Genomic DNA, 16,827 nt, shown 5'->3' with positions numbered 1-16,827 from the left:
AGGCCCTCCTTCTGCATAGTTCAAGTTCCCTAGCTTGACTTTGGCTAAAGGCCAGGCCTGCAAAGTTTTCGTCCTGGTCACAACTCCCTGCAGAGCGTGCCAAGAACCCTCTAGCTCTGACTGGGGCCAAGCAGGTAGAGGCAGGAAGGAACTATTCCTCAGTGTAGGGAGAGAGAGAGAGAGAGAGAGAGAGAGAGAGAGAGAGAGAGAGACCACATTCCATACATCAAAGAGGCTTTCCTGAGACCTAAGCAGGGGTGAGTAAGTGCCCGTGGGTGATCCAAGGTCAAGGGTCAGGTACCTGCCCAGATGCTGGATCCAGACCTCACCAGAGCCCCAGGGCCCATCACCACTTGGAGGCGTTGGGTAGGGGTAGTGGGGTTGCTCTTCTTCCAAAGACTGGGAGCTGCAATTTTCCTAAGCCAGCGGTCAAGGTGACCACCTGCTCTTTGAGGGCTTCATCCTTCGACGTCTATTCGGAGAGGCGTCAGACCTTCCCTACCTAGCCCAAGTGGCACAGGAGAAATGCTGATTCTGGAGTCCAGGAGAAGCAGAAAGGGGAAGCCCGGGGCTACAGACATAACGGGGGCCCTGGAGTAGGGGAGGGGGTGTGGCGCCACCAGCCTAAGCATTTTTCTCCAGCTATGGAGGTTGGAAGCCGGCCTTGGGTATCTTCCAGAAGGAACCGACCAGACAAGGAAAGAGGAACTTGCTTCTCCCGCAGGTTCCCTTTACCCTTGAGTTTTCCTCCAGGCGTAGGGCGAGCAGACGGAGGATGCTGGCCCGGAACCGGCTGGGTTGAAAGCGGGGGTTGGGGGGNGGGGTGGGAGGGGGGAGGGGAGTTGTGCCTATCCGACCGTAGTAGGGTGAGTGTATCTTTAAGTCCGCGCCCCCTCCCAGTGGGCGGAGGCCGAAGCTGTGACCGCGCCCGCCCTGGCGTGGGAGGGGGGGTCCGGATTCGGGGCGGGGTTCTGGGGGTGATCCTGGCCTTGGTGGCCCCAGGCTGGCGGGGTCTGCGCCGCCTGGACACAGCAGGAGCTGCCTCCGCCCCCGGATGGGCTGGGAGGGTGGGCGGAGTCATCTGGAGCCCGCGCGGGTAGTGCCCGCAGCCCGCCTCGGCGCCCGCAGTCCCCGGCCGCAGAGCGCGACGCTCCCCCGGAGCTGCGGCTGCCAGGTAAGCACGCGTGGGCCACGCCGAGGGAGGATCGGGGTCCCTCGGTCTGGGACGGAGGCGTCCGAGCCACCCAGGCCTGCCCCAGGCTGGCGCCACCATGCTTTCTCAAAGCCGGAGCTGCTCCCGGGTTGTGCGCAGGTCGATCCCGGACTCATCTCCTGTACTCTGGCTTCCCTCGGAGTGGGGGACAACATGGAGTGGCGACACCCGCACTTCATGGCCTGGGAGCCCTCCGGGCCAGCTGGGCTGGGCTTCCGAAGAAGTTAGGAAAGATAGCCGCGTTGCGACCCCGGCATGGGGTCCCCAGACTTATCTGCAGGACCCTTGAGGCCCAGGGACAAGGGAGCAAACTCAGGGGCCTGGCAGGCACTGACTTTGACTCGCCGCTCGGTTTGGTCTCTTTTGAGGCGGGGTTTCCTTGGTGTGAGCGAGGGTGTGCGTGCAGCGTGAGTACATTCATGTGCCTGAGGATGACACCCCCTCCCCCGAAAAGACATGGGCTTAATAGAAAGGTAGTGTTTGGGACACTGACTGTCCTAGTTCCTTGTAGTGGCCAAGCTGCCCTTGTTTTGGAAATCAGACTCCACAAAAGCCTGGCCCGGGGTGAGCTTGAGGCATCTCTGGTCTTCCAGCCAGAGAGTATGGGCCGGTCCTTGTCTGCCCACAGCCAGTGACAGAGCACCTGTGGCTGTGGGCTCCGGGCCATGCACAGACAGTGTGGGAGGTGGGAGGACTTGGAAGGGCTCTGTCCTCTTGTGGCTCGGTCCTGCAAGGGAAGACAAGAGAGAAACACTTGGCCAGTTCTCTGATAGGGAGTTTGATACCAGCCCTGGGCTGGTAGCCCTAGAAGGAAATGCCAGGAGGTTCCTCAAGGGAATTGCAAAACACAGGCGCAGCGAGGGTACTCTCTCTGGGTGTCCTGTGACTTTGCAGATAGCTGTGTTTAAATGTCCCGGTGCAGGCAACCCCATCCTCCTCATTAGCATTACTAATCAGGACCTCTTTGCACCTCGCCTCGTGCGGCGGTGGTGCTGGGGCGGGGGTGGGGGTAGGGGGATGGGATGGGATGGGATGGGGGCAACAAGCGTAGGATGGCTGACAAGGACTTCCTGCTTCTGTGTGTCCACCCCACCCCCATATTTTGTTTGCTTTGGGGGTGGTGGTGGTGTCCAAAGACCCATTTGTTTACTCCAGTCAGATGGAGCGCAGGTTTGGGGCTGCTGAGGTTTGAGCCAGCCTTCCAGGAGGAAGCCCTGACTTCCTTTTTGAAGAGTCTCCTTCGTGGGGGCTGGAGGGAAGGGTGGGAGGCATTGGCCAGACGCGGTTTCCTGTCGGGGCAGACCGGCCTGAGGTGGCCCAACTTTGCTCCCTTCTCTGGTGATGGAGTGGACAGGGTGGGGCTCGGGGCAACTCTAACCCTACTCTGCCGCTCTGTAGTGTCTGAGACTTTGCTCCGTCCCTGTTGTTCCCCATACTTTGGAGAAGGCGGTAGTGTATCTCAGGCAAAGGTCTTGGGGCACTGTTCTTCTAGTGGGAGCTACCCAGGCCCAGGAGAGAGAGCCGTGTGGGTGGGACATGAGCTCATATGCAGGTGTATAAGAGCCCTGTGGGCAGACACAGGGAAGAACTGGACATATTTACCAGAGAACAGGCACAGAACGAGGTGGGCTGGCACCCCACAAGCATAGACATGTGAGGGACAGTGTTTGTGAGCATGTGAAGGAGAACTAGTGATAACCACAGACACTTAGAGACAGGCTTGTGTTCCTGGCATCGCAGTCGGCTTGGGCAGCAGATGTGTAAATAGGTAGACCCACTGAAGAACAGACATGCATTTAAATTGACACCAGGTCTCAAGGTTCTCAAGAACTAGATAGACCTGGAGCCAGTTGTGCTCCGCCTCTGGTGGGCGGGGGCGCATACACTGGCCAGAGGCACCTGCTAGTCCAGGCTAGGGTCTGGCTAGCTGTAGATGCTGAGACATAGTCCCAAGTGACTGTTGCTGTGGTTATGACTGCTGAGCCAGACGTTATCTTGTTCAGCGTGGAGAGACAGGTACTCAGATGCTGTGTGGCATGGCTTCCTTCCTGCCTCATGTATCCCAGGCTAGCTTTGAACTTACTATGTAGCCAAGGAGAGCCTTAGACTCCCCATCCTCCTGTCCCTACCTCCTGGGTACTAAGGTCTCAAGCATGCTCCACCACACTCATTGTTGAATTTTTCTATCCCATGTTGGAGATGGTTAGACGACCCCAAAGTGTTCTGTTTTAGTGTGAAGGTGTGCAGCCTCCTGCCCTCTCAGTTACCGGGCTGAGAGTCTGCCTGGGGCACCAGTAGAAGCTTCTTCAGCCTTTGATGGCATCGCTTTGTGACCCCAGGACTTCTGCGAACCTTCCTGCCACTTTGTGCTGCTGTGCCCTGCTTGGCTGTGGGGCTTTCCTGCTGAACTTCCCTAAGCCCCTGGAGCCTTAGGTAGTTGTCTCTGTATACCAGCGGGAGATCTATGGAAGTCTGGGATGAGAGTTTTCTCCTTCTGGCGTGGACAGAGCAGAGGCTCCCACGTTCTGCCTGTGCTCATGTCTTCTCTGCCCAGCTTGGCACCTTTGGAGCCAGCCTGACCCTGATACAGCTTGACACCAAATGCTCTTGTGACCTTCCACAGTCACTTACTGTGGCAGTTACCTCATTCTGAGCCCCAGCTCCCTGGAGGGTTAACTGGAAGACAGTTCATGACAAGTTAGTGACTTTCCATCAGTCCACAGGGTTGCAATCAGGACTGCCCAGAGTCTTTAGCAGCCAGGTGTTTGGCCGGGAGCCCGGGCAAATTGTGGTGTGTAGACACTGTACACGTCTTTGTTGGAAGCGGCAGCCCCCTCTGTCCCCTCCTCTCTCTTTATCTCTGCCAGTGGCTCCTCCTTGTCCTGGGGTCCTCAGAAAGGGTCAGGAAGTGGCAGGCTGGGCGTGTGGAAGCTTGGGCTTTCTGCCTGCTGGGCCTCTGGGAGGAGAGCCAGTGGTTAGCTAAGAATAGTCCCAAATCATGGCTCTGGTCTCCCGGTGGGCAGCGCTGCCTCTCCCTGCCTCTCGCCTAGCAAGGCATTTGGAGACCGGCTTTGCATGTTTCATGTGGCCAGCATGGCATAGGGGTGGGCCTGGGACATGGGATCTGTAGGCTCCTGGCTGCAGCTGGCTTTGCAACTTTGCCCAGCCAGGCCATTGTCTGGGACTTGGTAAAGAAAAAGTAAGTGAGGAACATCCTTGTCACTTGGAGATCTTACCCCCACAGTGTGTCCTGACAGCACCACCCCTGTCCAGCTTCCCTAACTTGAAGAAGACAGTTCTGTTAGCAGACCATCAGATCTGAATCCCTGTCCTAGCTCTGTGACCCTCCAAAAGCACACGTCTCTGTGGCTTATTTTCCTTATGTAACAGGCTAGGGAGAGGGATTCCCCTGTAAGCATGTCCAAGAGCGTAAGGCCAGTGTGTACGGAGATGCCTGGAGACTGTCTGGCTCCCAGGATGTTCTAGGGAGACAGTGGGTGCCACAGCCATCTTTAGGATTACATTTTCTAGCAGAGTGGCTGTTGACACCAGAGACACCAATGATTGCATTGTGTTGAATGGGGACAAAGGACCAAATGTCATTTTGATTTGGGTTCTTCCGTGTGGGTCCCATCTGACGTACGGAGCATCCAGCAGCAGTCAGATATATGGCTCAGTTGGTAAAGTTGGGTCTCACGCAAGCACACGTGTAAGTCCCATTGCTAAAACCCACCAAAGTGCTGGCTTCAGGCTTGTGTAGTGCTGGGAAAATGGAGAGGAGAATTCCTGAGGCTTCCTGGTCAGCCTGCTTAGCCTAACTGCTGAGAACCAGGTTTAGTGAGACACAGTCTCCAAAAAACGTAAAATGGAAAGTGATTCAGGAAGACATCTAGTGTCAACCTCCGGCCTCCACGCCTGGCCACACATGCGTATGTATATTCACTTGCACATACGTCGATGAAGTGCAGGTAGGTATGAAGAAGTGGGTTAGACTCTGGTCAAATAGGAGACAAGCAAGCGAGGCACAGCCCTGAATTTCACCACACTCCACCATGTGCCTACTGCCTGGGGTTGGATCTAGAGGACACAGTTAACCTGGGTGGTCAGTCAGTCACTTAGGTAGGCTTAGCCAAGGTTAGGTGACTTATCCCAGCACAGGGACTGATGGGGTAGAGGTGGGGTGGCCTGTGAACTTTCCTGTGGCACCGGGATCCAGTCTGACCTGTAGCTAGGGCAACTCTGCAACAGATATATGGTGTCCGGGCTCACTGTGTCAGCGTGGTGTTCCAACACGCTCTGGCCTTTGGGGACTGGGTAAGCCACTGGGAGAGACAGTTCCCAAAGAGGAGGGGACTTGGAAATGGATGACTGGGACTCTTAGAAATGCTTCTCCAGAGGCAGAATGGTGAGTGTCCTGAAGTGTCCTGCAGCGCCTGATCTACTCACCCCCAGCCCCCACCTGCCTCCGGCTTCCCTTCCCCAATTAGAGGGCAGGAATACCAGGGCTGTTTTGGAAGATTCTCTTTGGAAAGCACAGAGGGAGGGGGAATTTCCTCATTTTTCCTTTTCCTGGACTTAGATCCCCTCCCCCACAACTGAGTTAACTCCTCTCTCTCTCTCTCTCTCTCTCTCTCTCTCTTTCTCTCTCTCTCCATCCCCCTCTCTCTGTTTTTTCCCCCTCTCTCTGTTTTGTTTTGTTTTTTTGTTTTTTTTTTTGAGACAGGGTTTCTCTGTGTAGTCCTGGCTGTCCTGGAACTCACTTTGTAGACCAGGCTGGCCTCGAACTCAGAAATCCACCAGCCTCTGCCTCCCGAGTGCTGGAATTAAAGGCGTGCGCCACCAACCATCCATCTTCAGACCCTTCTGTTCCTTCCAAGGGGTGGTCCTGGGACTACAGTGCCTCGTTCTGGTGGTAGGACCTGGAAGACCTTCAAGCCAGCCGTGGTCGGCTGTGTGGGTTAGCCTTGCTCTGGCTTCCAGGTTCTGGGCCTGTCCTTGTGATCATAATACCCATGGGAACGCGATCAGGGGTTCTTGGAGCTTTGGAGCTTCCTGTGTGTGTAGCTCAGCCTGACTCCCCTACGGCTTGTCAGTGAGCTCAAGGTTGCATGGCAAAGGGCCAGCTTGGGACACCAGCTACTGGGTTGTAGAGAAGTGTGCATCACGCCTCACCCCTGGGCTCTCATGGGCTTCAGCTTGGGTGGTGGTCTAGTTGTTTGCCCACTCTGACCACCTGTATGGCAGAATGGGTGAAAACACGTACACGTGTCCCCGTGCTCAGCATGACTGCAGAGTTCAGAAAATAAGCTCAGAGGCCACTCTTTGGGTGTTCTTCCTCAGGCTCCACCCACCTTGGTTTATTTATTTATTTCTTGTTGTTTGTTTTTCCGAGACCATGTTTCTCAGTGTAAGCAACCCTGGCTATCCTGGACTCGCTTTGTAGACCACACTAGCCTTGAACTCACAGAGACCCACCTGCCTCTCTCTCTCTCTCTCTCTCTCTCTCTCTCTCGTGCTGGGATTAAAGACGTGTACTACCATGCCAGGCTTCCAGGCTTCCCCCCCCCTTGTTTTTGAGACAGGATTTATTACTGACCTGGAGTTTCCCAAGTCGGCTAGGCTGGCTGGCCAGTGAGCCCCAGGAATCTGGCTCTCCAGCCGAGGGGTAAAACCACCACGCCTCACCAAGTTCAATTTTTGGTACCTGATCCAACTCAGTTCCAGTGCTTGGAAGCAAAGTGCTTTATGGGTGAGCTCCCTCATAGGTACAGGCTTTGCCTTTTGTGTTTATATCGGCACACCCCACCCGTGAGTGCGGGCGCTAACATCACGGTGTGACATCACGGTGTGTGCGTGCGTGCGTGTAGATCAGGAAAACCATGGGTATTGGTCTTTGGCTTCTGCTCTGTTTGAAGCGGGGTCTCTGTTGACGAGCAGGCACCCTCTGAGGAGGACTAGGATTACAGATGCGCATGACTGTGTCTGGCTTTTACATGGTTCTTGGGATTTGAACTCAGGCCCTCAGGGTTATGTAGCAACCATACTGAGCTATCCCTCTAACCTCCTTTTTGTTTGTTTGTTTTTGTTTGTGGTTTTGAGGCAGAATCTCATATATTAGCCCAGGCTAGCAGCTTGGAACAGTCCAGACTGACTGTTTCTGCCTGGGCAATCCTCCTGCCTCAATCTTCCAAGTCCTGGGATTACAGGCATTTGCTACCATGCCTATCTATCTGTCTGTCTGTCTGTCTCTTTCTCTGTATATAGATACTTAGATTTAGATATAGATACAGATATTGTGATAGTTGAGATGGCACAGTGGGTAAAGGTGCTTGCTCCAAGCCTGACCAGGTATGAGTACAGAAGCATTTGCCCTATCAAACACTGCTTGGTGGTGGTTCATCACCACCAAGTAGTTAGGTTCAAAGCTGAGGATCTGTGTGGATATGTCCAGTCAGCAGCAACAAGCAGACTTCTCGCCCCGTTTCTTATATCTGTGAAGTATTCTAGTAAAGGAATAAGGTCCTGCCAGGGCAATTGTTAGGTGTACGGAAGAGCTTTGGTGTCTTTGAGGCAAAGGAGCAGGGGCAGAGGTTTTCTGCAAATCCCAGAAACTGCTTGCTTAGCCGGCTCTTCTAGGAGTGCTTGGATGGGGCATCCACAGTGCAGAAATGCTCTCTGGCATGTGTGTGGGTGGAGGGCTGGGCCTGCCCACACCTCTGTAGGAAGGGGCCCTGTGGCACGAATGGCACTAGCAAATCCCTGACAGTCGGTTCTGGGCACTCTGAAGTTCTGTGGTCCCTTCCTCCGTGACAGTGTCCTAGATAGTAAACAGCCCCTGCCCTTCTGACCTTGCATCTTTCTCCTATCTTAATAATTTGGAGCCGGGCATGGTGGCGCATGCCTTTAATCCCAGCATTTGGGAAGCAGAGGCAGGCGGATTTCTGAGTTCGAGGCCAGCCTGGTCTACAGAGTGAGTTCCAGGACAGCCAGGGCTACACAGAGAAACCCTATCTCGAAAAACCAAATAAATAAATAAATAAATTTGGTTTAGTGGTTTAATGCTATTGTCTGAAGTACTTCTTGGCCAGGGGGGTTGAGATGACTGTCCAGGTGCCACCACCTATTTAATCAGCCCCTGTTTACTCAGATTGGGTTGACTTGTAATTTAGGGACACCAAATGGGGATGGGACAGAGCTGTCACTGAGGAGCCCCACAGCCTGGCCTTGTTTAACCTACATTTTTGAGATAGAACTCTTCCTTCCTTCCTTCCTTCCTTCCTCCTTCTCTCTCTCTCTCTCTCTCTCTCTCTCTTTCTCTCTTTCTCTCTCTTTCTTTCTATCTTTCCATAAGGTTTGGCTATATAGCTCAGGCTGGCCTGGAACTCTTTGTAGCTCAGGCTGGCCCAGAACTTCCTGTGACCCTCCTGCCTCTTGCGTGCTGAGATTTTAGGCACGTGCTACCACCCCTGGCTTGAGAATGATTCATACAAATCTCAGTGCACCCCTCTGAGGCGTTCAGTTCAGCAGCTTCTGTTTAATATTCCAGATGGCTCACCTGTCACCGGGGTCTATTGATATAGCATTTTCACGAATCCCCAAAGATACCCTGTACCATTAATAGTGTCTACACCCCGATCCATGAGTCCACTCTCTGTCTCTGTAGATTTTCTGATTGTGGACACTTCATATAACTAACGCCAGTCACACTTTGTGTGTTTTTGTAGATTGATGCCCCCAATCCCCACCAAGACAATGTCTGATGGATTTCAGGCTGGCTTTGGCTTAGTATGTAGCAGAGGGTGACCTTGAACCCCTTATTTTCCAGCCTCCACCTTTCCAGTGCTGGGATTACAGGCACTGCTGCCCTGGAGATCCAACCTAGAGCTTCATGCCTGCAAAGTAAACATTCTATAGAGTGAGCTACCCTGCAGCCCAGCCCCAGATTCCCTTTCAAAGAAATTCCGCATTCACAGAGAGAGAAAAGTACTCACTTGTTTACATTACTCATATTTCAATGTAATTTACATATGCATAATAGACCTAAGTGCCTTAGAATTTAGGTTTTATTTAACCAGGAAGCAAATTTGAGGTGCTTTGAGCAGGGCTAGGTAGTAGAGCACTTGCCTGTCTTGCGCAAGGCCTTGGGTGCCTAAGAAAGCAGAAATACAAAGGACACTAGAAAGTCAGCCATGGGTGGTGAGCCCTGCTGTTGTGGGAAAGAGGTTGCCAGTGCTGGGTGGGTGGCAGAGTCCTGGGGTCCTGGTCTCTCCTGCCACACTGCTTGCTCCTCCTACCTACATCGTGGACAGACTATGTATATCAGTGGCTTGGGGCTGGGTGGATGGATTAGGGTAACCAGACCTCCCAGTTAAGCCCAGTTACCCATGAATGACTCTGCATGTCTGTCTTGGTAGGTCACCCTTGACTCCTGGCAGGGTGTTTTGTTGGCTTGCCGATAAGGGGAGAATAAAGGCACTATTGAAGTTGTATGCAATGGTTCTTCAGCCCACTTCTTGTGGGAGTCAGGACTTGGCTCTGCAGCGATGGGCTTAGCCCAGAACACACAGATGTTCTCCGCTCCACCGTGGTCCAGCCTGTTTGGAGACTTGACCTTACTCAGGCACCGGCCATGCTCCTGTGGGGGTGAGGTGGCTTAGTTGTGCCTCCCCACTGCATGTTCTGACTTGAGCCACAGTCTTTCTTTGTGCTGTGTGTGATGCTATGGCCTTCCTGGGGAAGGGATTGGGCTATAAACATGGGAACAAACCCCCGCCCAGACTGCACGTCAGTACAAAGTGGTCCTTACAATTAAGGTGTACTTTTATTTTATCTGTGTATGTCTCTGCACCGTTGTGAGTCTCGGAGCTCACTGAGTCAGACAGGGCACTGGATCTGTGGAACTGTAGCTATGGAAGGTTATGAGTTACCATGTGCTGGAAAACAGACCCGAGTCCTCTGCAAGAGCAGCCACAAACTGCGTCCTCCCGTGTTCCTGGGGTGGACGCGTGCCGTGCCTGGTGTCTAACCTGTGGGTGTTGTGATAATGTTGTCTTGTGCCTTCTGAGGACCAGGAGTGCTCAGCAGAGATGCCCAGGAGTGAGCTGCTGGCTAATAAGCTGGAGATCCTTGTTCTACCAAGAAGGAAGCCGAGGAGCTGACAGAGGGCCTACAACAGGAAGTGAAGTGTCACTCAGTCTGTCCAGACTCCCTAGTCTTCCCCACCCCCACCGTGGCTGCAACTTCCAGGTCAGGCTGGAGTGGGGGAGGGGAACTGTGCCTTGTGGCATAAGACACGCCCGCTCAGAAAGTAGTCTCCGCCTTCCTCCTCCTCCTCCTCCTCCTCTCTGCCCCCATCCCTAGTCCCAGCAGGGCAGGTGGTCAGGTTTCAGTTTGTCCTTGTCTCTCTCTGTTTCTGTCTGTCTGTCTGTCTGTCTGTCTGTCTGTCTGTCTGTCTTTCAACAAGCCCTCATGTACCTCAGGCTGGACTCAAATCACTGTGTAGCAGAGGCTAGCCTTGGATTCCTGATCTTCTCCAGCTGTCCAGTTCTGGATTATGTGTGCGTATCACCACTCCTGGTGTTATGCAGTGGTAAGGAATGACCGAAGGCTTTGTACAGGCGAGGCAAACACTCTGCCAACGGTGCCATGTCCCCAACCTCATCTTCTCAACCAGCAACTCTATGCCGATGAGACACCATCTCTTCCATTCCTGGAAGCTTCTGTCCTGCTTCCTGGCTCCGTGATGAACTGTTATGGGGTGACAAGACTCGGAGGCACACGGTGACCCTCCTCACGCTTCTGGCTTATTGAAACACCAGTGTCCTCAGGGTTTCTCCACGTGATAGCGCCTGCCAGAATTTCCTTTCTTTCTGGGCCATTATTGTTCTCCTTGTTGTTTGTGAGAGAGTCTTGTTACATAGCCCAGGCTGCCATGGAATTATTCTTTTAATTTTTTTAAAAAAAATATTTTTATCTTATGTGTATGGGTGTTATGGGTATGCCTGGTACACACGGTGCTCAGCAGAGGGCATCCGGTTCCTTGGAACTGGAGTTACGGATGGTTGTGAGCCATTTTGTGTGTGTGCTCTGGATCAAACCTGGGTCCTCTGGATCTGGAAGAGGATTGTAACTGCTGAGCCATCTCTTCAGCCCACGGTTCACGTTTGAGGGTTGAGTGAGGAGGCAGTACCAGGGAAGAGGCTGACAGTTGCTGTTACTTATCAGGTGCCACCTGGACCTGGCTCAGAGAAGTTCATAATATGGCCAAGGTTACATTGCTGAACAGGGTTGGATGACAGGGTTAACGGACCGTGTAGCCTAGGTTCTGTCTGTGTCACTGGCTACAGAGCAAGCTTTTAGGTCCTGCCTGAAGTCCTTTTCGTCACCTCTGTCATTTGTACATGGAGCCTCTGGGGAGCCAGGGTCCAGGTGCCCCCTCCTTGCTGTGCAGGAGCCTCAGTGCCAGGCAGGGGCCTCTAGGCACACAGCCCTCAGAGCGCCCAGCATGAGGCTCGCAGGGAAAGCCCAGGCCAGAATGGCTATAATGCAGGATGTCCCTCTTGGCAGGACTTTCCCTGAACTAACAGTGCCAAGGACTTCAGGATGGTGAGGACAGATAAACAGGAAGAGGAGAAGAAACCAAACCGCCATCTTCCCATGCTGCCTGGTGCCTCTCCCTGCTGCCCTGTTGGCCCAGAGTTAGGAAGGACAGAGAGAGGTGGGTGTGGGGAGGGGGGAAGGGGAGGGGGGCTGGGCTTAGCCTGTCAGGGCCATAGTGCCACCATTTGTCATGATGAGTGGGGTGAGCTTGGCATTAGGTGTCACTCCAGTTTAATTCCGTGCCAGTATGCTTTGCCACCCATCTGCATTTGGTGGCCTGCACAGTCTAGGGAACAAGAGCACAGAGGCAGGTGTCTGGGGACATGTGTGTGGGTCTGGCTGAGGTCATCTCAGCCTGGCTGGCTATCCTCATTATTTTTATATTTGTATTATTTATTCTATGTGCATGTATTAGTCAGGGGTTTCTGGAGGAAGAGAACCGAAAGACGACAGAATCTCCGTCTCTATCTCTGTGTAAAGGGGATTTATTGGAGTTGCTTACGGGCTGTGGTCTGGTTAGTCACTGAACAGAAGGTCCAGAACTCCAATAGTTGTTCAGTCCCCGAGGTTGGATGTCTTAGCTAGGTATCAGTATACCTTGGAATCCTGAACAAATAGGCTCTGTTACCAGTCAAAGGAGGAGCTTGCTGGCAAGAGGGAGGGGAAGAAGGCAAAATGCCCACATCTCCTTCTCCATGTCCTTGTATGCAGGCTGCCACCAAAGGGGTGACCCAGATATAGATAGGGTGGATTTTCTGACCTCAAATGATCCAGTCAGGAAAAACCCTCAGAGGTGTGCCCAGCTGCTGGGGTCTTAGCTAATTCTAGGTGTAGTCAAGTTAACAACTCCAGATAGCCATTGCTGTGCATGGGTGCTTTGCCTGAATGTGTGCCTGTTTACTGATGCTTGGCAGCGGATGGGGGTGGGGAGACCAGAAGAGATCAAGACCTCCTGGGACTGGAGTTACAGACTTGAGCAGCCAGTGCTCTTAACGACAGAGCCATCTCTCCAGCCCAAGCCAGCATTATTTTTGTCTTAGAGACTCTGGCCTCGAAGGACAATGCTTCAGTCCAGGCTGCAAGGTTCTGGGGCAGAGGCTGGAGTCTAGGGGCCAGATCTGGCTGGTGTCAGGGGATACACCTGGTCTGGGCTGCTGTTGCTATGGAAACTCCTTTCTCTTCTCTTAGAGCCGGTGGGGTGGTATCATAAAGGGACCAAGCCTCAGGCTCCCCATCCCAGGGAAACTTCAAATCCTTGCTAGGGTGCCTTTCCACGTGGCCACCTGAAGCTGACTTAGGCTGTGGCCATGCTTCCATGTGGTGGCTGAGCCTGGGCAGCACACCTCACCTATGGAGTGACACCTGGCATCTTGGTACAGAGCCCAAGGTACTTGGGGTCCCCCTCCCACCCTCTGTTCTAGACCCAGGTACCATGTGATTCCTAGGACGCTCTGAACAATGATGAACATACGTGTCTGTGTGTGTGTGGGGTCCCTTCTGGAAACACCACCATTATTTTTCAGGCTCCGTTCCCTCACCCTCTTCAGGAGTCTTCCCTGATGGGTAGTTAACATCTTCTGCAGCTCAGGGTAGTGGAAAACGTGCTGGAGTCTCTGGCCTTTTTGAGCCTCAGTTTCCTCATCTGTGAATTGGAATGACTAAGGTGTCAGGGGAGAGGAGAAAGCCTGAATTTTCTACCCCCAGCATGTGTGGAGCTGGCCTGGATTTGGAGAAACGTGGCCTTCTCAGGGTTAAGTCCCTTCTGTACCAGAGGCGGAAGCAAAGAGGACAGAGTGTGAAATGAAATCACTTCCCTGCCCAGGGGTCTGCCCTGTGCCTGGCTTTTGCAGTAAATCCTATTTCCTCCCCAGCTTCCATGTGTCCACACACTCCCGGCTCCCATGACCCCACGGGTCACTAGCAGGTGGGGGCTCCCAATGGAATGCTGGCCCGTTTTTCATCCGGCGAGGTCACTTCCTGTCTGAATAAGCCATCCACCTTTCCTGCCTGGAGTCCCATCAGTGGGGTCCAAGGACTGTATGACTGTGGTCCGGGCCAGAGACAGGCCAGTGGTGTGAGGTGAGCAAGCTTCATGGCTGCCCTTGTGTCCAGTTTCTTCTGGGGAGTCTGTGCTGCCTTTGTGAACGAGAGCGCTGACCTGGCCAAGACAGCACAGAATGACCCCATTTAACCCTCATTACCCTGTAGGAAATGGGGTGCGGAGAAGTCAGGGCCTGGCCAGGCCTCTGGAGCAGGACAGCGCTGGCAGAGAACCCGAATCTTGCTGACTTTCAAGGTCCTGGTTTTTCCTACAGGAAGGTGTTTATGAGTCTGTCCTCGGGACTCAAGGGCGGACCCGCTTCTGGGGGAGGTACTGGCATGTCCTTGGCTATAAAGTTGATAGCGAATCGTGGCTGCTTGTCCCAATGGCCTTACTGTGTATGGAGTATGTCTGTGGTAGGAGAAATGGAGAAAATAAGAAAATCAACGGAGAAAGCAGAAACAGACTTTTCCCTTTGAATGCATGATGTCAAGGGTTTGTTCCCAAGCACCACAAAACCAAACCAAACCAATTCAACCAACCAGAACAACCCTCAAAAAATCAGAGACGATAAAAAGTATTTGGAAAGACTAGAAAACCACCTGGGTATCCCTGCCCCGCATCCCCAGCATTTGCAAACTGTTGCAAACTGTTTCCTGGCAGATGTGTGTTGTGTGTGCGCTCAGCTGGAGTGACATTGTTTCTGTTTTTCCAAGTCCCTTTCATGTCTGGCCCAGGGGAAGCCTGCTGGGTGTCTATTTCTGGTTTTGCATTCAGTGGGCTGGGATCTATTTGCTTGGTTCAGTGTGTGGAGAAGGACTTCGGCCCATCAATTCCTGGGTGGAAGGAGATGATTTAGTCACCTGGGTACACTTTTTTTTTTTTTAAAGATTTATTTATTATATGTAAGTACACTGTAGCTATCTTCAGACACTCCAGAAGAGGGCGCCAGATCTCGTTACGGATGGTTGTGAGCCACCATGTGGTTGCTGGGATTTGAACTCTGGACCTTTGGAAGAGCAGTCGGGTGCTCTTACCCACTGAGCCATCTCACCAGCCCCCTGGGTACACTTTTGACTGAGCAGTGAACTCTGTTATTTATTTTTTAGATCCAGTCTCTCTATGTGGCTCTGGCTGCCTGGAGCTTGGTAGGTAGACCAGCCTGCACCTGCTGGGAGTCACCCGCGAGCTATGGAGTCGGCACAGAGGTTAGAGGGTGACTTTCCGGACTTGGTTCTTTCTCCCTTCTGGGTCCCGGGAGCTGAATTTAGCTTCTCAGGCTGGGTGTCAGGTGAGCAGATTCTTAGAAGTGAGCAGAGAGTTTGGAAACATTAGGGAATCTTTCTCTGTTACATTTCGAATGGCTTTTCTGTGACTTTGTAACCTCAGGTGCAGGCCTTTGGGGAAATCCTGGCTCACTAGGCAAGAAGAACCACTCTCAGACAGGGTTTCTCTATGGCTTCAAACTCATGAGAGATCCATCTGCATCAGCCTCATGTGTGCTGGGATCTGCCATCACACCTGGCAGGTCTTGTAGCCCAGGCTGGCCTTGAATTCCCTGTGTAGCCAAGGATAGCCTTGAATTTCTGATCCTCCTGGCACCACCTTGTAGCTTGTACCACCATACACAGTTTCTGGGGCACTGGGGATTGAACTCAGGACCTTGTGTGTGCTAGGCAAGCATTCTACTGACTGAGCCAGACCCCGGCTTGAGGATTACTGTTACTATTACATTTATCACCTCACTAATCTTTATGCCTTGAGATTTTGGACCCAAAAAGCCAGGTTGACTCTGGCTCATAACCAGCTCTGGTACAGCGTCCCTCCAGACCCCTCTCACCCTGGGGCAGGCAGCTGAACTGGGTAGGCACAGAGATACTGAAAAGTTGCGGTTCTGGGTAACTTTCACTGCCTCACTGAGAACACTTTTAGATGACATGGGTATATTTTGTCACAGTGTCTATGGGGAACACAGGCTAGCCCATGTGGGACACTGCCTTACTACGTGCCATGGCTGTGACATTTTTACCCACGGTGGCTTTTGTACCATAAAATACCAGCCTATCAAGGAAAGCAGCATGCTGTCCCGTGTGTTCCCATCTGGGTGACCTGGAATGAAGATGCTGGGGACCCGGGACCCCGAGAAGCATGCCTACAGAACTGCAGTCCTGTGACAGATAGCTGCTGGCCTTTGTTCAGTGTCTGCTATCTTGGGGGGACTCCACATCACCTGGTTGTTGTCGTCGTCCTCCTCCTCCTGCTCCTCCTCTTCTTCCTCTTTCCTCTTCTAGTTTACTAGTGTCAATCTCAATACCAATGCAGATGTTTTCTTGCCCATGGGGTGCTTCCATGTGGCAGTCAGAGGTTAGCACTGGCAAGCTATCTTTCTCAGCTGCTCTCTCTCACTGACTGAGACAGTCTGGCTGGCTCGCAAGCCTCAGGAATCTCTGTCTCAGTATTCCTGGGGTCGGGATAAAAGGTGCACGAGGATTTCCTTATGTGGATGCTGCGCACTGAACTCGGCACCTTGAGTGTTCAGCAAGCACTTTACCTACTGAGCCGTCTCCCCAGCTTACCTGTCATCATTCTTTTCCCGTCTTCTACAACCCAGCTAGAGCACATTATAGTGTCTGGTGGTAACATTTTGTTGTTTGGAGACTTGGGGTGATGCAAAAATGTGATCCATGTGGGAGGTGGAGGCGTGAAGATTGGGAGGTTAAGGCTATCTTTGGATTCATAGTGTGTTCAAGGACAGCCTGGGCTACGCACGACCTTGTCTTCAAAACAAAAGAGAAGAAAACAAAGCCCAAAACAAAGAAAATCAGGGGCTGGAGAGATGGCTGAGTGGTTAAGAGCACTGTCTGCTCTTCCAGAGGTCCTGAGTTCAATTCCCAGCAACCACATGGTGGCTCACAACCATCTGTAATGGGATCTGATGCCTGGCGTGCAGGTGTACATGCAGATACTCATTTAC

The 16,827-nt window shown here is 52.8% G+C and overlaps 1 protein-coding gene across 4 annotated transcripts in view; it reads left to right on the top strand.

Annotated features, from left to right (window-relative positions):
- The first annotated feature begins 1,087 nt into the window (after positions 1–1,087).
- Positions 1,088–16,827, top strand: part of Pald1 (phosphatase domain containing paladin 1) — a 68,837-nt gene continuing 53,097 nt past the window's right edge. The window contains exons 1-2 of one of the 4 annotated variants that reach the window (XM_029482796.1): positions 10,335–10,459; positions 11,780–11,930. The gene's annotated coding sequence lies outside the window, so the exon portion shown is untranslated. Of the gene's footprint in view, positions 1,175–10,334; positions 10,460–11,779; positions 11,931–14,991; positions 15,145–16,827 lie in introns of those variants that run through there. The other 3 variants (XM_021174365.2, XM_029482797.1, XM_029482798.1) reach the window with 3 other exon arrangements.

The sequence above is a fragment of the Mus caroli genome, chromosome 10 (genome assembly GCF_900094665.2).
Source record: "Mus caroli chromosome 10, CAROLI_EIJ_v1.1, whole genome shotgun sequence".
In the NCBI taxonomy this organism is placed as follows: Eukaryota; Metazoa; Chordata; class Mammalia; order Rodentia; family Muridae; genus Mus; species Mus caroli.
The sequence above is the reverse complement of the archived record's forward strand: the minus strand, read 5'-3'. Positions and strand labels throughout refer to the sequence as shown.